Source organism: Myotis brandtii, unplaced genomic scaffold, assembly GCF_000412655.1.
Source record: "Myotis brandtii unplaced genomic scaffold, ASM41265v1 scaffold420, whole genome shotgun sequence".
NCBI lineage: Eukaryota > Metazoa > Chordata > Mammalia > Chiroptera > Vespertilionidae > Myotis > Myotis brandtii.
In genome coordinates, this window is record NW_005366109.1 from 2322611 (window position 1) to 2333567 (window position 10957).

Genomic DNA, 10957 nt, shown 5'->3' on the forward strand with positions numbered 1-10957 from the left:
CACGGGTAATCAATGCATGAGCAGATGCTGTCCTACGTCTAACTGTGAGCCACTCGGAGCAGTACATCGGTGCCACCCTGGTGGCCCAGCCTCGAGGCAATGCCCCGAAGGACAGCTGCACCGGTCAGCAGGAGTGACCGGCTGGCCGGGCTGTCCTCCTGGAACCTGCACGGACCAAGGAGCTCAGCAGAGATATCTCCGTCTCAGCCCCAGCAGGGCAGCTCCAGGGCATGAGGCCCGGAACACCTTGGAGCAGGGATCCTCAAACTATGGCCCGCGGGCCACATGCAAATACAAATATTGTATTTGTTCCCGTTTTGTTTTTTTACTTCAAAATAAGATATGTGAAGTGTGCATAGGAATTTGTTCAGTTTTTTTTTAAACTATAGTTCTGCCCTCCAACGGTCTGAGGGACAGTGAACTGGCCCCCTGTTTAAAAAGTTTGAGGACCCCTGCCTTGAAGCCTCCGGTCACCCCTGTGCGTGAGTTGAAGAGCACCCTGAAGGGAGGAAAGAAAACTGAGGCCCACGTGGGGCTGGTCTGGGCAGGGGTGGCCCTGATGGGTGACATCATTGGCCTGAGGGAGGGGCCCTCTGAGGCGTGGTTGAGGGGACCTCCTTGCCTGGCTGTGATACGGGACTTTGGACCGGAACACGCGGTGTTCCCCTGGGCAGCATGGTTCCCCAGATTCTTTGTCCGGCGGAGTCGAAGAATGAATCCACGGACGGAAGATGGTATAGCAAAGGTGGAGGTTTATTGAAGAACAAGTACAGACTCCCACGTGGGGAGGGGGAAGACTCTCACACACAGATTCCCACGTGCGGAGGGGGAAAAGGGTCCCCCTTGCCTGGCTTTGGAAAAGGCAAACCCAAAAGTTATTTCAGAGAAAAGACGATAATAGTATCTCATGCCTGGGGCCAGAGGGGAAGGAAGCTGGTCTGGGGCAGAGCTGCTTCCTGAGACAAGGAGTTCAGCGAACGGAGAGGGTGGAGGACCTGACCAGCTTTCTGCCCGCTCTTGGCCCTGAGCTCCCTCTCAATGAGCATAAAGTTGGCTCAGTTCTGCTGGCGGGCACTTGGCCATAGAAACCCTGAATAAAGGAGCTAGCCCCGCAGAGGGTTGCTGCCTCCCCTCCTGCCGGGAGAGAAGCACCCAGGGCCACATCCAGAGGCTGCGTTTCACATGGGAAACAGCTATTCCCGCCCTCCCACGTTTTACACATACATCGTCCGCTTCCCACATTCGCAGCCAGTCTTCCCACACCTCCTCTGTCTGAAAGCCCTGGTGGCCCTGGAACACGTCATAGAATAAGTACTCTCTTCCCTGTATCCTTAGATGACTCCAGTCCCCACGGATCCCTACTTGCCACACTCCGGGTTCCTCTTCCACTGCTCATCCCCAGGCTCCTAACATCACGGAACCCCTAACCTCTATCCTATTCCTAAGCCTTTCTCTTTGGCCTTCCTCACCCGCCCTGGCTCTCACGCCCCGACCTGTGACAGTGAGCCCAGGCCCATCCTATCCCATCCCCACTCCTTAGGGCAGATTCTCTCGTTTGTTGCTTGACTATCTCCCTAATTAGAGGCTAAGCTCCAGGAGGGCTGGCACTTCGTCTTGGTACCTCCGACTCGTCAGAGCTTAGCATGGGGCCGCACATCCTGTTGGAAGAATGGCCAGATGAGTGACTCCTGTTCACAGTTGAGGAATTACAACCGACATCCTTCTGCCTATGTTTCAAACACACAACCATTGCATTAAAAAAGTCCCTATGTACTTACATGTTATCTATGTCTTTCACGGGTCTGTTTTCTCCTCATTATGAACCATGTTTTCCTGCGTCTTTGCATGCTGGTAATTTTTTTGGATGCCAGGCACTGTGAATTCTACGTTGTTGGGTGCTGACTATTTTGCATTCTTTTAAATATTTTTGAGTTTTGTTCTGAGACTCAGGAAAATTGTTGGAAGCTTAGTGGAAACGAGGGACTCTTCTGAGGCTTGCTTTAATCGTTAGGACAGAGCCTGCACCTGGGGCTGATGTGGCCCCACATCTGTATTCAATGGCCCTTTTGTGAGGAGGTTTCTCCACTTGGGCTGTTGGGAGCATGAGCTATTCCCAGCTCTGTGTTATCTGCCTCCTCCTTTCTGGGGGCTCCTTCGCAGTCTTGGGTGACTTTCTCACATGTAGGCATTGGTTAGCAGCTGGCTGAAGACTCAAGAGTACCCTCCTCAGATCTCCAGAGAGAGCGCTCTCTCTGTTTTTTCTCTCTATATATCTCTCCCCCCCTCTCTCTCTCTCTCTCTCTCTCTCTCTCTCTCTCTCTCTCAAATACATTTTTGTTGGTCTCAGAGAGGAAGGGAGAGGGAGAGAGAGAGAGATAGAAACATCAATGATGAGAGAGAATCATTGATCGGCTGCCTCCTGCACACCTCCACTGGGGATTGAGCCTGCAACCTGGGCATATGCCCTTGACTGGAATAGAACCTGGGACCCTTCAGTCCGCAGGCCGACACTCTGTCCACTTTGCCAAACCAGCTAGGGCTCTCTATTTCTGTCATCCCTCTCCCCCTCCTCCCCCTCCCTCTCCCCTCCTCCTCTCCTCCCCCCTTCTCCTCTCCTCTCTCTCTCTCTCTCTCTCTCTCTCTCTCTCTCCTTTCTCTCTCCCCCTTCAGCTCACTCACCTCTGGTACTCTCTCGCAAATTTAATTCCCCTTGGCCTCCCTGGTCTGCCAGCTCCATTTCCTCAACCACGAGGCACCACCTGGCTGCCCTCCGGAACTGCAGCCTGGACCCTGTAGGCAGTGAGTTGGGGCCGTCATAGTCACAGGGCCTCCTCATTTGATTCTCTTCTCTTGGGTATCAATGTCCTCTCCTGCCTTTTTCCCAACATCTGAAAGCCATTGTTTTATGTATGTGCTGTCTAGTTTTCAGTTGGTACTATGTGCCATTGAACTGTGAGCCAGAAGTGAGCCAGAGAGACCGCACCCGGCCCATGGGCCTCAGCCACAGAGCCAGCACCAAGCCGTGGGGTGGCATCAGCTGAGAAGCAGGGGCTCTGGGCTCTGACCCCCACTCACCCACTGAAGAGGAGTCACTGAGTACTGATCTGTGAGCGCAAGACAGACAGGTCCCTGTCGTCAGGGAGCTTTTAGCCCTGTGGGTGGGGGGCTGCAGGCCACAGGATATAAGCAAATAAAGATGATACGTCAGACAGTGATGAAGAAAATAAAACATAGTCATGAGTTAAAGGGTAACTAGGGGTACCTCTAGTTGGGGTGATCAGGGAAAGCCCCCCAAGGAGGGGACTTTTGTCACTAACTAGCCACATATCAACAGGCCAGGGCCTCCCCTTTGCTTCAGTTCCAAGATTATGTAAATGAGGGTGTGGATTAGAGGGGCCTATGGGGCCTGCCCAGCTTTGAAATTCGGGGACCCCTCTTCTCCTGCATGACCCTTTCAGCTGGCCCTGAGAAGAGGGAAATAAGCCCCTGGGAAGGAGAGAACAGGAGCAGCGGACAAGCACTTTTATTCTGTGAGCTTCATTTCCAGGCGCCATTCCTCTCCCTCTCCGTTCGTGCTCCCTGCCCGCAGCCCCCACCCGCCGCTGCCTAAGGGTTGGCCCACCCTCCGCAGGCTCTGCACCAGGAGCCGGGGCCTGGAGTGCCGGGAGCCTCACGGAGACACGACCCGGCAGCTGTTTCCTGGTGGGAGTGGGAGTTTCAGCCCCAATCCTGCAGTGCCCCAGGCGCCCACACTGCGGAGCTCCTGAGCCATCCACGGCTCTCTGGGTGCTGCCAGGTCCTTAGACGGCAGGGTGGGTGGCTCCCTGGAGACACAGCTCATGCCCATGCTGCCTATGGGTCAGCCGGGCATCAGGGTGATGGCCGAGAGACTGGAACTGACCCTCATGATGCCCTGCATTCCACTGCCCTGCCTTGGGCTCCAGCCTCCCGCCTGGCCTGCCCTTGGCATTCCTGTGGCCGGGGGTAGGCTGGAAAATAGCTGGAAATGACTATTATTCCCCCTGTTCCACCCATGTGAGCCCTTGCACTACCTGGTGCTACTTCATGTCTGTGAGTGAGCAGCAGCCCTAGTCCGGCCCCAGCTCCCTGGCCCCGCCCAGCCTGCCGGCAGCTCCAGCGCCCACAGCAAAGTGGCCCCAGCTCCCGGCAGCCTCCCGGACACCAGCCCTAAAGAAACAGTCTCCTCCATTGAAATCAAAGTCACTAGCTGCTCCCAGCAGGTCACTGCTGAAGCCAGGGTGAGTGAGGGGCGGAGTCGTCTGTCGTTCGTTCTTACTGGACGCTCACTGGAAACCTGAAAGGAGACAGGATGCTCTTGGTTAGGCTGTGCAGGGGCACCGACTCCTCCGGGATTGAAGGGCGAGGGGGCCTCGGGCAGTACCCCTCTCAGTGCCCGGCTCCCAGGGCTTCAGCTACTCCCCAAGCTCGGAAAGAAGAAGCCCTCTTTGCCCTGGGCCAGAGCCAACACTCACGCTCCGACCCCAGGGCTCTCACGGGCTCTCCTACTTCATTCCAGGGTCTCTCCCTGCTCTTTGCTCCAGGTATTGGGTAGGCTCCGGCCGGCCCCTCTGACCACACGGCCCGCCTGTCACCCCCCACGGCTGGGCGCGGAGAAGTCTTCTCTGGATGAAGAACCAGAGCCCCTGGGTTCTAGCCAGGATGGTCCCCTATCTGTGAGGCCCGTGAGTTTGGGAAAATCGTGTTAGTTCTCTGGGCCTCACTCTCCTCCTTTCCTAATTCCTGGGAAAGCACGGGACTGGCGTGGCTCCTGGCTTCTCGAGGTCCAGAGACCAGCAGCCTGAGCATCCCCGGGAGCTCGCCAAGAAGCACAGAACCTTGGGCCCCACCCAGACTCACTGGACCAGAATCCGTGTTTCAACAAAGCCCCTAGACTCAGTGGCGCATTCAAGTGCGAGGGGAACTGGTACGAGCCACATGCCGTTAGTTAATCTGCCTGAGGTTTCGCTATCACCACAGGAGCAAAAGGGAATTTCTGAAGATTCTTGGGCGGAGTAATGAACACAGTGTTTAGCAAAACCTGCAGCAGGCGGAGAGATTGGGGGGTGAGGCAGCGGCAGCCGAGGCACGGCCCGGGGACCTGCAGTGGGTGGGGAGGGGGTGTGGCCTGCTTGATGCTGCTGAGGAAGAATCCGCGCTTCTCCGTGACACACTGGACGTGAGAGAAGCTGGGAGGACGAGGTGGAAAACAATTCATGGCGAGAGCCCTCGGTCCCTCGGGTCTAATTCTGTGTGCAGCACCGGGCTGCCTCACTGTTCACCCAGCTGGTCTCTATGTTTAAAGCAGCCCCAGCTGTCCTCACTGAGGGACGGAGGACCGGCAGGCACACCCGAGTCCATGCAGGTGACGTGTCCCAGTCGCTCTGCACCTGGTTCCCAGCTCTGCTGCGCGTTGGGAACCGATGCCCGGGCCACTCCTGGGGCAGCTTAAATCAGCGTCTCCGGGGTGGGCCAGGTGACTCCCATGGGCCGTCAGTGCTGAGACCCACTGCTTTCCTCTCTGCTCCAAGGACTGGCGGGGGCAGGTACGGGGCCCACCCGCGGGCGGCTGCTGGCCGGGTCAGCGGTCTGATGCTTCCTCTGCACACTGACAAGCAGGGGGCCAGGAGTGGCGGCTGAGCCAGTTCCCCCCATTCCCCCCCCCAGGACTGTCACTGCCCCACAGACGGGGCCGTGATGACGGGGGTGGGGCCGTGGAGAAGAAACGCCACAGGCTGGCTCAGGGGGCACAGACTCCAAGACGGTTCTGCACAAAGACAGACCACAGCCCCAGGGAAAGGCGCCGTGTGCAGGGCATGGTTTACTGCGTGAGCCCAGTTAGATGGAGCTGTCCCTCTATATTAGACTTTGTGGCTGTGGGGTCCCGGAATGGAGGGCGCTGCTACAGATAAACCCCTAAAAAAGCTGCACTTCGCCGTGCGGACCAGGTCTCAGCACACAGGCCACCCCTGCTCAGCTCCCCACGACCACGGACAATATTCAGGAGGCGCTGCCCACGGGGCAAAGGTGGAATCGGACCCTGACGGTTAGAGGGAGGCTGCTGAGGTCACATGGGGCGGAGATGGCCCTTGCGTTTCAGTCTCTTCCCTAAAGTTCCATGTTCTTGTTTTTCCCCGGGGAAGGTTCCAGAGCCAAGGAGAGAGGGAGCCGGAGGTTCCCCAGGGTGGAGACGGTGGGGCGGGCGGTGGGGACACGGAGGCACTCAGACCGAGCCCTTCCAGGCACCAGCGGGGGTCACACCACGGTTCCTGTCCAGAGGGAAACACTTCCAAACTCAGGGGTTAAGGAAGATGGAAAACACACTCTAGAAAGGATTTAACCTCATCTCCGTGGACTGTAAAGCCATCCTTGGTAGTTAGAAGCAGCAGATCTGACACCGCGGTGACTAACACCTCCTCCGGGGAATGTGTATCTGTCCGCCGGTGCCCCGGGCGGGGATTGAAATGTCCCACAGCCTCCCGTGGATCCTAAATCAAATCGATTCGCCGGCCCTTGCTGAGGTCTGACAGCCCGCGGGAGACTTACGTTAAATCACCCCCTCTGGGCCCTCGCTCCCAGAGACAGTCACAAATCCCCCATAATGAGCGCCCTGAAAAGCCCAGACAGACGGGCCCCTAGATCTGTGCCCCTAGATTGAGGGCAGAGGGAGCCGGGGAGAGGGACGTGTTTGCTTTGGCCGGGGAAGGGGCCTGCGCCTGGCCTGCGTGTTTGCCTGACAGGGAGGCTGATAAGTGGGCTGCGTAGCAAGTGCTGTGCGGTGGGACCTGGGCCGTCTGCCGCGTCCACAGAGGCGGCACCTGCTGGCCGGTCGGCCGACCTGGCAGGAGAGGGGCCTTTGTCATCCTGTCTCAGCCTCCTCCGGCCCCATGGTTGTTTTCCTTCCCTGAAGAATGAAAACTAAACCCTCGAACTTGTTTGTTTTGATGACTTCCAGGCTGCTGTTTGCTCGGAGAACAAAGCTCCCGGCTGCGGGGCGGGTGGAGGCCCAGGGGCCAGCAGGGCTTTGCAGGACGGCAGGCCCAGGGGAGGGCGCAGAAAATCCTGCTCGCGAGGCAAGCGATTCGACGTCTGCATGCCTCAGTTTCTTCACCTGTCAGAGGGCTCCGTATGCCTCATGGGAGTGCTGAAAGCTTGGGATGGAATAACGTACATAGAGTGCGAAACATGCCGCACACATTTTAGCCAGTGTTCCGCTCTGCAGCCCAGCTGCCGCGCCGCCTGGGCATTGAGCCTCAGGGAGACGCCACCCTGACCCCGGCCGTGGGCGAGGCTCTTCTCTTCCGAGAGGGTTGGAGGCAGAGCCTCTGTCATGTGTACAAAAGCTGAGGAAACGTGACTTAAAACATTGTTCCTCACTCCAGGACTTCTTGACGGGAGAAATGACAGTTGGATTTTTATGAATTGTCCCGGGGAGGGACCTCCCTGCCCCCAAACCCAGTCTCTTTCTCCACTTTTGGCCCAGACTCCGCATCCCGCACCTCCTCAGAGAATTTCCCCTGCAGTCTGGTCCTGTGGTCCATGTCGTCAATTTCCTTGGTTCCTTCGTCACCACTTCAATCACCGTCTCTGCTTTCTCCCCTCCCCTCCCCTCCTCCACCACTGCAATCACCGGGCTTTCGCTCTCCCAGCCCCGCCCAGAAGGGCGCTGGGCCAGGGCCACCGAGGCCAGGGCCACCTGGACACGCCCCGGCCAGTGGTCCGTGTGCTGCGCCTGCTGACTCGCAGCAGCACTGGGCTCCACGGCCATCCCCCTTGGAGCCTGCTCTCCTGCAACCTGCCTGAGGCTTCGCTCACTCAGCCACCGGCTGGCCTGGCCGTGAGCCTTCTCAGTGTCTCTGGCTGCACCTCTAAATGTCGCCACGCCTAGGGATCTGTTGTCAGCAATGAGGGATTTTACCCAGTGCAGTACCCCGGCTTTCCACACCTCCCAGACCTCCCCCGGGCTCCAGCTTCAAGTGTAGCCGCCTTCTCATCTCCTCTGGGCACACACACCCCCCTGAACTCCGAATGGGCCAACCGGAGCTCCAAGTCCTCCAGATGCCCTTGCCTTTCTCGCTGGGAAAATGGCACCACCGTCCCATCCCATTGGCTGCTCAGATCAGAAGCTTGGGACCCCCAGGCTCCCCTCCCTCTCTCCCACCCACACCCAGTTCACTGTGAGTCCAGGTTGCCCTCACCCTGGCCTGGACCTTCCCAGGCACCTAACAATGGCTCCTCCTGGCCCTCTAACCCAAGCCACACACGACAGCCAGAGTGACTTTCCAAAGCAGTAGGCATGTCCGCCCGCCGAGGGGCACATCCTCAGAGAGCTCCCCCTGCACCTGCGATAGAAGCCAGGCCCCACATGGACCCTGGACCTGACCCTGCTGCATCGCTCACCCTCCAGCCACCCGTGGCCACGCCAAGCTCCTTCCCTTCAGCGCTCTTCATTTCTGCTTCTTCGCTGGGCCGGCTCACTCGAGAGCCCCACGCTGTGCCCTTCTCATTGTTCAGCTGTCAGGGTAAAGCTCTTCCCGCAGGGAGCCTCCCCACCACCCTCCCAGCGAAGCGCAGCCTCCCCGTTACTCTCTGCAACATTGCGTATTTGGCTGGTTCGCTGCACTCATCTGCACCTCACAGGGTCTAGGTGCTAGCTGGCGTGCTCATCCGTCTCCTCCCTCTTCCTGGAATGTCGAGGGCACTCTGTCTTTTTAAAAAATATATATATATTTGTATTGATTTCAGAGAGGAAGGGAGAGGGACCTAGAAATATCAACGATGAGAGAGAACCATTGATTGGCTGCCTCCTGCACACCCCCTACCAGGGATGGAGCCCGAAACCCCGGGCATGTGCCCTTGACCAGAATCAAACCTGGGCCCTTTCAGTCCACAGGCTGATGCTCTACCCACTGAGCTAAGTCAGTTAGGGCGAGGGCCCTCTGTCTCGTTCACTGCCAGGGCCCAGCCCTGGTACAGTGCCTGGCACACAGGAGATGCCCAATAACTACCGTGTTCATTCACCGACCGGCTGTGCAAACTATTCAGTGTCCGATACATGTCGTTAGAGTATATGGGGAGTAGATGGGGCCTCGGAGATCACCGAATCCAAATTCAATTTTTTCCTTCTTCTCTTTAGACAAGGAGACGGAGGCTGAGGAGAGGAAGCCGGTGAGGTCACGGAGCCCCAGCAGGTTGCTGGCAGAGCGGACTCGCAGGTCTCAGACAGGCCCTGGCCAGCTGCCCATGATGGTGACCCTACCAGTGAAGACGGGTCATATGTGGGCTGGCATCCCGGTGAGCACAGCACGGCAAAGGCCACCCTTTCCTCGGGGTGCTGGCCCTCAGGGCCGGTGTCAGTCATGATGCGCCCCAGGTCTGCCTCTCATCCACCACGGAGCCCGCTGACGTGGAAGCGACGCTAAGCCTGCCTGGTCTGGTCTCAGGAGAGGGAGGCGGGAGGAGAGGCCTGTCCATAGCGGCTCCGTGAGGAAGGGCCTGCTCTTTCCCTCCCTGTTGTCTGACCGGCCACACATGTTTCTCCGTAACTTCCATGGCCCCAGGCCTGGGCCTCCAAGTGCTGCTTACACCGACACCTCATTGGCGAAGCCACACCTGCAGGAGAACTGGCGTTTCCAGCCAGGGACTCCACAGGCCAGACCTCCACTCAGCACTCCTGTGTGGCGAGGACCCAGCCAGGGAGCGCTGGCTTTGGGGACAGGGGACAAAGGGAGCTGACCACCTGGAAGAGGAGAGAGGCTTTGCCAAGCCGGGCAGGAGCAGCCGGGTTGCCCACCCTCCGGCCTGTCTGGGGGCTTCTGATGCTGCTGCGCGGGGCTTTCTCCAGGAGGATGCAGAGGTCTGGCACGTGGACGTGAGCGCCAGGCCAGTCCTATGGCCTCAGGACCATGCAGGGCGCTTCCTGCTTCCCTCGGGCCTCGGTGCTTGCTCCAGCCTCCCCCTGGGGAGCAGAGCGGGGTGGGGGGCCCCGTGGTCCTGTAGGAAGGGGCACTTACATTTCTTCTGCAGAATGTTCTGTCTGGCCTTGATGAATGCCAGGATGTCGGAATCCGTCTGGCTGTCTCCGGTGAGGGGGACGGACGAGGCCCGCCTCTCAGGGATGCTGGGGACAACCACAGATCACACTTTACTGCCCCTTATGTTTGGACTCAGCGCTTACCTTTCCCAAGCGCTTTTCCCTTTTCAATGACTCCATGTCACCCAGGAAGCCATGAGAACCAATCGCCTCCTCCTCCCTCCCTCCCCCTTATCTGTGCAGCAGCCATAGCAAACCTTTGCATGCAATTGTGTCATGTCCTCACCACATTCTCCACCCTTCGTCACACCCCCTCTTCCTCATTCCCCAGCTTACCTGAACAAAGCCCATTTGACCTGGGACCTAGCTCCTCCAGCACCCAATAGATGTCATGTGCCTTAGGCTGTCTCCCCAGTGTGTTCCCATCCCCACCACAGCTTAGCCAGTTGTCCCTGAGGCAGAGATAACTATTCTCCCCTCTCTCCTTAAAAACAGAGCCATAATATTTAGCCAAGTAAGCTGCACAGCTAAAAACTACATCTCCCAGGTTCCTTTGCAGCGATGTGGCCAGGTGACCAGGTCCTGGCCAATGAGATTTGTAAGAAGTACTGGAAATCCCCTTAGGAGGGGAGGGAGGGACATATGTGGCCTTCTCCCTCCTCTTTCTCCCTCCAACGTCTCCATATAAAATCTCCCTTAAGAAAATTTAGAGCAATGTGCTCTCCTGGCTTTGCCAAGCTGCCACCCTCACACCTGCCCCTCCACAGCAGGTGACAGTCCCCACTCCCTCCTGTATGTAATAAGGTGTTCATTATCACAAGTCGTCTTTTGTCAGTATTCCAGCTGCAGCTCAGCCAGGAGTGCTAAGGCAGTCACAGCAGGGGGATGGGAGCTGGGGGGGGGCGG